The sequence below is a fragment of the Vicia villosa genome, unplaced genomic scaffold, assembly GCF_029867415.1.
Source record: "Vicia villosa cultivar HV-30 ecotype Madison, WI unplaced genomic scaffold, Vvil1.0 ctg.002369F_1_1, whole genome shotgun sequence".
Taxonomy (NCBI): domain Eukaryota; kingdom Viridiplantae; phylum Streptophyta; class Magnoliopsida; order Fabales; family Fabaceae; genus Vicia; species Vicia villosa.
In genome coordinates, this window is record NW_026705909.1 from 296,674 (window position 1) to 305,303 (window position 8,630).

The following is an 8,630-nucleotide window of genomic DNA, read 5'->3' on the forward strand; positions in this document are numbered from 1 at the left end:
ATTGGATTCGTGTGATGAAAACGAAGAGAAGGAGAGGGTCGCGCCATGTTTATATGTTGGGATGTCCAAATCGCTATTTTCCAGGTTTCTTTAGCTGCGAATGGTTTTGTAGCAAAAGCGTAGCAAATGTGTTCAGGAATTCAGGTAGGTTTGGAGAAGATGACGACGTGTCACAGCGACACTGGTGAGTTCAAATTTGGGCGCGCGTTTCAGTGGGGTCGTTGCGTTCTGAATGTATTGTGTGGTGTGTGTACCTTAAACAGAGTTGTGTGTTGGTTGAGTTGGTGAGTGCGCGCGTGGATGACCCAAGGGTCCAGGGTTCGATCCCTGGCCCTTACTATTATTTTTCTAAATTTCTGATCTTGATCCTGTGCACTACCATGCCAGCAGAACATCATGTGTCTTCAGATCTAAGCCCTTAGATCTCCTCCCAGCTTAGATCTAACGTCCCTGATCCTATGTCTATATTATGAACCTTACTAGCAACCACACCTAATCATAACCTTAATAAAACTAAATAAATTTCAATTATTTTGTTTTATTTTAATTAAAATACTTATTTTTAATATATATTATTTGTATTATAATTATTTCTTTAATAAAATAAATACATAATGATTATATTAAAAATTTTCAATTTGTTATTCGTGCCGATTAAATCGATTGATCGCTATGGTTAACAATGATTTTAATTAAAATACTATTTAATTAAGATAAAATCCAAACTATATTCGATTAAATGGTTGCAATCATCTTATTGATTGTGACGATTAATCTTGCCTTGTCCTAAATTTAATTTGTTATTATTTGTAATCGTGTTAATCGATTATGAGGGGTAACAATACAAAATAAAATTCACAAAACATAATAAAACCCATTAAGTCATTATTAGTGATAATCGAATCAATCGATTTGAATTGGTAATGGTGCAAAACCCCTAATCTCTTAACTATGGTGATCAAACCTATTGATCATTACGGTTAATTGTGCCAAACCAGGGTTGTACGCCCAAATCCTAAAACACTCAAAATACACTAAACCACGATACTACAGTGTTTCAACACTGCGATGTTCACAACTACGATAAGGTAATTCAAAATACCTTCGAACATTCGCATTTCAAAACAACTTCAAAACAAATTCAAATACATTCAATTCAATCCTAAGGCGTACAACCCTCCCCGAACTACGTTGACTCTGATTCTCCATAAGGAGATACGTAGGCACTTGGCAACAAGGCGAGTCCCCCTCCCTAAAATCTCAATTTTTCCCCTATTCAATTCTTTAGCTATTAAACCTGAATATTTTAGCCATAAACTTGACCCTTAGATTCAAAGCCAATAGGAAAGGGTTGAGGGTGCCTAACACCTTCCCTCGACCTGAATATAGTATCTTACCCTGATCTCTATACTGCGTAGGGTTTCCTATTCGCCCTTCAGAATAGGTGGCGACTCTAAAAAGCTAAAATTTTAGACAGGTTGCTACAGCTGGCGACTCTGCTGAGGATAACTATAATGGTGAATGCTATGCTCCTATAGGTTTTGGCAGGGTTTAGGTTTGACAACTTTTTAGGGTTTGGCTAATTCGCCTTTTTTAGGGTTTGTAATTATTTTTTTTTATATTTTTTTTAAAAAAAAAATTTTATTTGTTTTTATCTAAAAAATATTTAATTGTTTATAATATATTTATATTTAATTATTTATGTTAATATGTTTATATCTAATTGCCTGTTGTTATATTTTTATATGCATTGCTGGTATTTTCTATGTTGTGTTAAACCTTAAGTGTGGGAGTTAACTTTGAGATCAATAGGGGAGTATGAATCGCCTACGAGTCTCATTGATAACTCCACTCGGAGTGGGTTGAGTATTCGGAAATGTCCAAAACGAGGCTTGACTTTGTTGAGGGCAGGACTGGATACTTGGCTGATCTCTCCGAGAACCTACCCCAAAAATTCGAACCTCATGGATAAAATGAGTTGTTCTAAAATCCGAAGAGACAAAAAGTCTCAGAGGCTACGAACGACCCCATGAGACCTTCTAGAACCCCCTATAATAAGGTTGGCTCCCAAGAGCCGCTACGTCGGACCTATGAACCTATGTGATTATGTGCTATATGTATATATATGTGTTGATCATTTTTTATTATTTCTTTTTGCATTCATCATACATCAGGGGCATTCTTGCATCATATCTTATTCAAAAAAAAAAGAAGGAAAAGGATATCATGCATATCATGCATGGCATACGCATCACTCTCATGGCATTAAGAGAAGATTTCTCTTCTATCTCCAGGACAAGGGACCATTGGGAAGGATAACCTAACATCCCGACCGTCTTATCAAACAAGATTTCAGCAAAAGAAATCAATGGATCAGCTAGAGCAGAATCAAGCCGCCCTTCGTGAGGAAGTGGATCAACTGAAGGTTAATATGGAAGAAGTTAAAGGAGGTATGACCCAGATGCTAGGATTCATGAAGGCCCTCCTGGATAAACAAGAAAAAGCAAAAGAGGTTCAGTCTAGGGATACCCTGGTTCAGGATGAGATCCCCAATGACGAAAACCCGCCGCTAGGATTTGTTTCAGGCTTTGGCCCGGCTAAGGACAGACCTCAGGCCCGCTCTGTTAGGAGAGCTATCCAATTCCAAGAGAAAGGAGAAACTTCCCAAGAAGGATTTGTCCCCACTCTACAAACGAAAGGGACAACCCGCACAGTTCGCATTCCTGCTGACAATGTCCCTAAGGATAATGATTACCTGGAGCTACAATACGGAGTGCAAGAGGTGGACAACACAGACCAAACACCTCATACACAACAGTCTATCCCTAACTCTGGGGAAGACTCCAAGGACAGTGAACAAATCAAGGTGGCTAGAAGAAGGATTTCTTAGATCATTAGTTGTGTTTTCATTCGCAATTTCTTTCCATTTGTTTAAACATTAGTCTTATGACATATGCTATGTACTTTACAACAATCATTAATGCATTGCTTACGTTTGTCTTGATTCATTCCTAGTGTTCTCACTATATTTAAAACTGTGTTTTTACTCGGTTTTCTTCTTTGTGATATTCAACACTCGATTAAAGTCGTACACCTTTAGAGGGAGAATGACGAAAACGATACCACAATTTCATACACTACGCTTTCGAACAGACCGTGTTGACGATGTACAGGCATTTGTTCAATTCCTAAATAATGGAGATATAAGGATGTTAATCCCTCGTCAACCCCTTTGAGCCTAAAGAAGTAGGAGTTTTCCTTCATACAAAATAGAACCCTTAATATATAACCTGGGGTAGGGTAGCTGCTCAGTTGACTTAATTATTCCAAATTGTTCCTTTGAACATAATCACCGATGGTTCTCCATCATCATTAAATCCGGCAGTCAATATCCGCGAAGAAAAAAAAAGAGAAAGCAATGCAAAAGCCTGCTGAGTCAAAACCTATTAAGGAGACTTAGGCAACATTGGGGCATCCCGCTGACTGCAGTTTTAAAACAAACTGTTCAGGCAAAAGTTAGGGATAACAAAGTCGAAAAAAGGTTACTATGTACCTTCGACAAAAGGAAAAATTACAAAAAGGAGAATGACTGCCTTTGCAAAATAAACTTCTGGTTTTTGAACCATCATGAATGTCAATGTCACAATTCCCAAATTCTTTTGGAGACTAAATGCATAGCTAACTGAGTATAGGACCGGAGAACATCACGAAGATGGGGATGGGTACAAATAAACTTTGAGCCTCTATCTTTTGTTTCTTTAAACCGTGAACCAGGCCACGTTACAACCCTTAAAAGTCCTAACTGAAGCATGGTTAGTTCGAAAGCATATCGTTACCAAAGGTATCCCGACTCCTTAAGGTCTACTATAACTCTTGAGTTGATATCACTTTCTTACAAAAAAAAAAACTTTGTTTTACTCAAAAAATGTTTTAAACTTTCAAGACAGGCATATGCATTCGCATCTTATGAATTTCATTACAAAGTACACGTGTCTATGTGGATTCAGATGTTTAAACATCAGGGAGAAGTTGCATGGGTCATGGCTAGTGGCTAAGAAAAAAATCCTACTGACTGACGAAGTAGCTTTAAAAACTCGTCAAAAGAAGAAACATCCCTTACGCTTGACTGGGATGGCTAATGTGTACACACGGCATAACTCGTCATTATCCCATTTACATGGGGCAATCTCATCAAGATCCATTGAAATCTCTCAAGGACGCTGAGTAGCCCATGGGGCAAGTCCATTACCTGGGGGGACGTTGCAAAGGTCACTTAGTATCAGATGATGTTAATGCCACTCTCACATCCTTTCCAGGAACATTTATAGGATATTTATCAATCTGTCCATGTAGTCTTCTTTAAGACATGTTCAAATACTTTTTACCCTTTCTAGGAGCCTTTTTCAGACAGTCTTTTAAAGACCCACCTTCGTATCCTTTCTATTTTCAAACCCTTTCAAACAGTCTTCTCTAAGACATATTCCTTTCTAAGAACCTTTTCTAGGTAGTCTTCTGTAAGACATCTCTTAACTTTTTTTCAGTTAGTCTTTTAAGACATATTCAAACTTCTCTTATGCTTTCAAGAACCTTGTCAAACTTTGTTTAAAGTACAGAGTCTTCTCTAAGATAGTTCACCATCCTTTCTAGGACGATCTTCTCCAAGATGTTATTTTTTCCTAAGTTTTGTTTAAAACCCCACATTCCTTAAAACAGTCTTTATCCTCTATAGGAATATTTTTGACCCTCCGCACAAACACATCCCTTTGAGCTTTGTCTGAAGCGCAGTCTTGTTTAAGACAATTTCACATTCTTTCCAAGGACCTCTTCAGGTAGTCTTATAGAAGACATCATCTCACTCTGAGTACTCAGCAAGTCACTGTCCGTCACAACTCATTCTGAAAAGCATCTGCTTCGCATTCAAATCAACACTTAGCATCAAGGAGTCCTCAAAATTGGTCTAATCAAAGACGATCATTCCTGATAAAGACCCTTGAATGAGGAAACCACATCCAGAGGGTTTTCCTAAAAACAGGGGCATACAATCAAGAATCCTATTGACTAGGGGCATATCTTTCAAGAATTCAAACACTGGGGCAAGGCATATCAGGCAAGACATGGTGAAACTCGAGTTCTCTCTAAAGGTCCCTCCTTCAGATAAAGGGGCATGTCTCAAAACTTCTGATATTCGGGAAACCACACTAGTATCCCACAAGGAGCATTGTTGCGTAATTGATCTTCCCACGCCTGTACTATTTACATCCCGCAGTGTGGGATCGGCATACATGCATAATTCTTATTTATTTTGAGAATCTCATTACATGACACATGCATCATGACATTGCATAAAACTAACGCTGCCTTTCCAGGTCACTTCATAATCAAAAGGATGTTATCATCCAATTACCATGCAAATACGATCGTATTAACGATTCAATCTCAACGTATACAATTCTAGCACCTCATTCCAAGTCTTTCTTCAAAGACAATCCAGAAGCAATCAAAGAATTTCTTACCTCTCCAGGTAGTCTTGTCCAAGACAATTATCTTAACCTTTCCAAGCAGTCTTGTGTAAGACATATCCTGACCTTTTCTAGGTAGTTTTGTTTAAAACATACCATGCCCTTTATAGGAACCTTTCTAGGTAGTTTTATTTAAAACGTATCGCGCCCTTTATAGGAACCTGTCTAGGTAGTTTTGTTTAAAACGTTTCATGTCCTTTATAGGAACCTTTCTAGGCAGTTTTGTTTAAAACGTTTCATGTCCTTTATAGGAACCTTTCTAGGTAGTTTTGTTTAAAACGTTTCATGACCTTTATAGGAACCTTTCTAGGTAGTTTTGTTTAAAACGTCCCACGACCTTTATAGGAACCTTTCTAGGTAGTTTTGTTTAAAACGTCCCATGACCTTTATAGGAACCTTTCTAGTTAGTTTTGTTTAAAACGTCCCATGACCTTTATAGGAACCTTTCTAGGTAGTTTTGTTTAAAACGTATCGTGTCCTTTATAGGAACCTTTCTAGGTAGTTTTGTTTAAAACGTATCGTGTCCTTTATAGGAATCTTTCTAGATAGTTTTGTTTAAAACGTATCGTGTCTTTTATAGGAATCTTTTTAGATAGTTTTGTTTAAAACATATCGTTCCCTTTATAGGAATCTTTCTAGATAGTTTTGTTTAAAACGTATCGTTCCCTTTATAGGAACCTCTCTAGGTAAGTCTTGTTTAAGATATCCTGTATCCTATCTGAGAGCCTTTCCAGGTGAATCTTGTGTAAGACGTATCACACCATTTCCAAAAACTGTCCTAGGTTAGTCTTGTTTAGGACATATCATTCCTTTCTAGGTAATCTTCTTAAAGACATGTATCCAATTCCTCCTTATCCTCTTCAGGAGCCTCTATAGGTCAGTCTTGTTTGAGACATATCTAAGTTAACCTTATAGTCTTATTTAAGGCGTGTCGTATCATTCCCAAGAACCTTTCTAGGTTAGTCTTGTTTAAGACGAACCATAACCTGTCTAGGTAGTCCTGTTTAAGACGTTTCATATCTTTTTAGGAGCTTTTCTAGGTGAGTCTTATTTAAGACATATCATGCCTTTCTAGGTAGCCTTCTTAAAATGCTCATCCATTCTTTTCTAAGACACGCTTAGTTTCTTTTAAAGAACTTCTCAGTTAGTCTTCTCCAAGACATTCTTCCTAAGCATTGTTCAAAGCCTAAGCTTCTTCGCATCAACCTTCGATATACCTTATTCAGGAACCTCTTTAGGTAGTCTTATGTAAGACATTACTTTATATCTCTTCGGATACAACAAATGATCCGGGTCTGAAAAGCATACGCTTTAGACAAGTACCCTTCCGGGCAAATAGATGGCATCTATAAGCCCATCTCCCACAGAACTCTTTCCCTACGCAAGCAAATTTCAGGGCATTTCAGTGTCCAATCATCTTCTACCTCTTCAGGTTCAAGAAGATTGAACAGGGGAAGTTGTCATACCCCAAAATTTGTCTTCCATTCACAATAAGCCAAAATTCAGTCCCAAAGATTACTCATTCAAAGTCCAGATGATCCACAGTCAACTGGTTTGACCTAAAAAGTCAACCATAATCAGAGCATGATACAAAACCTATGATCATTGGTCAAACATCAAGCATAGAGGTGCATAACCATCATTTGATCAAGGAATGATCATGATTCCATTAATAGAAACTCAGAGATGAACAAATACAAAAAGGTTCAAATTAGGGTTTCTTAGGAGAAAGTCAACCCAACTTTGACTGAGCATAACTTTCACATGGAACATCAAAAATACCCCACACAAAGCCTATTTTGAAGGAAATTAGATTCCCTACAACTTTGTCTCTCACAAGCCAGGGCTAGAAATGATTCATTTGAGAGATACAATGCAAAAGATTACAGGTCATTTTCAGGCTTTCTCCAAAAGCAGTTTTTTCCCAAAGAGGATATGATCAAGATAAAAGCTCCAAATGAAAAATATATTCCAAAATGGCTTATAGAGGACCTCTTGAGGTTTCCAAAAAGTCTTAGAACTCCCTCATAGCTTAAAAATTGAGTGAGATATGCTTGGTCAAAGTAGGGGAAAATTTGGAGGCAAAATGTGAATCAAAGGGGTTCAAAATGGAATTTCTTGCAAGTGGGCCTATGTTTTGTAGTCCAAACTTGATCCATAAGATATTTAGGCTGCCCAAGACACATGCCACGAAATTAAATATTTTTATTTGATTTTTAAGGATTTTATTTCATTTTTAATGATTTAAATAAATGGAAAATCAAATATTTTAGTGAAAAATATGTTTTGATTGTTTCCAATCAACATTAAATGGCAAATTATAATACAATTTCGTGATATATTGATTTGGAAAAGGGTGATGTAAATTTTGGCCAAAATAGAAAGTTTATATTCAAGATTCAAGTCAATTTTACAAACTTTGCAAGATTGGATTTCAAGAGGCCTTGGGCTATAATTCTTAACCTAATTCACTCTTCTATAAGTAGTGAATAGAGGGCATAGGACTAGGGGACGCAACTCTGGCCACAGAAGAACTTGCAAGAACACAAAAATTACCAAGAAAAGTGGATTTCGGTTTCAAGGATTTAGGGCTTCTCCAAGGGATTTGAAGATTTCAAAAGCTTCCCTGGAGCATTTAGAAAATATCTGGATCATCACGCTTCAACAACAACCCCAGAATACCTCCATATAGGCCCTGGTAAGTCGCACTGAACTTTGAATCGATTAGGCTAATCCTTGTGTTTTTACGTGAAATTGTTTGTGTGTTATGCTTTGTTATCATGTGGGGATCGTTTCTGGATGATTTTGATTGAAATTGCATGACCTAAGCGTGTTCTACCATTGATAGCCGAGTTAAGCTTTTAGGGTTGGATTTGGGGTTTTCTTTTAAAGGTAAAATTAGGTTAAAATGATGGTGTAATTGGATTCGTGTGATGAAAACGAAGAGAAGGAGAGGGTCGCGCCATGTTTATATGTTGGGATGTCTAAATCGCTATTTTCCAGGTTTCTTTAGCTGCGAATGGTTTTGTAGCAAAAGCGTAGCAAATGTGTTCAGGAATTCAGGTAGGTTTGGAGAAGATGACGACGTGTCACAGCGACACTGGTGAGTTC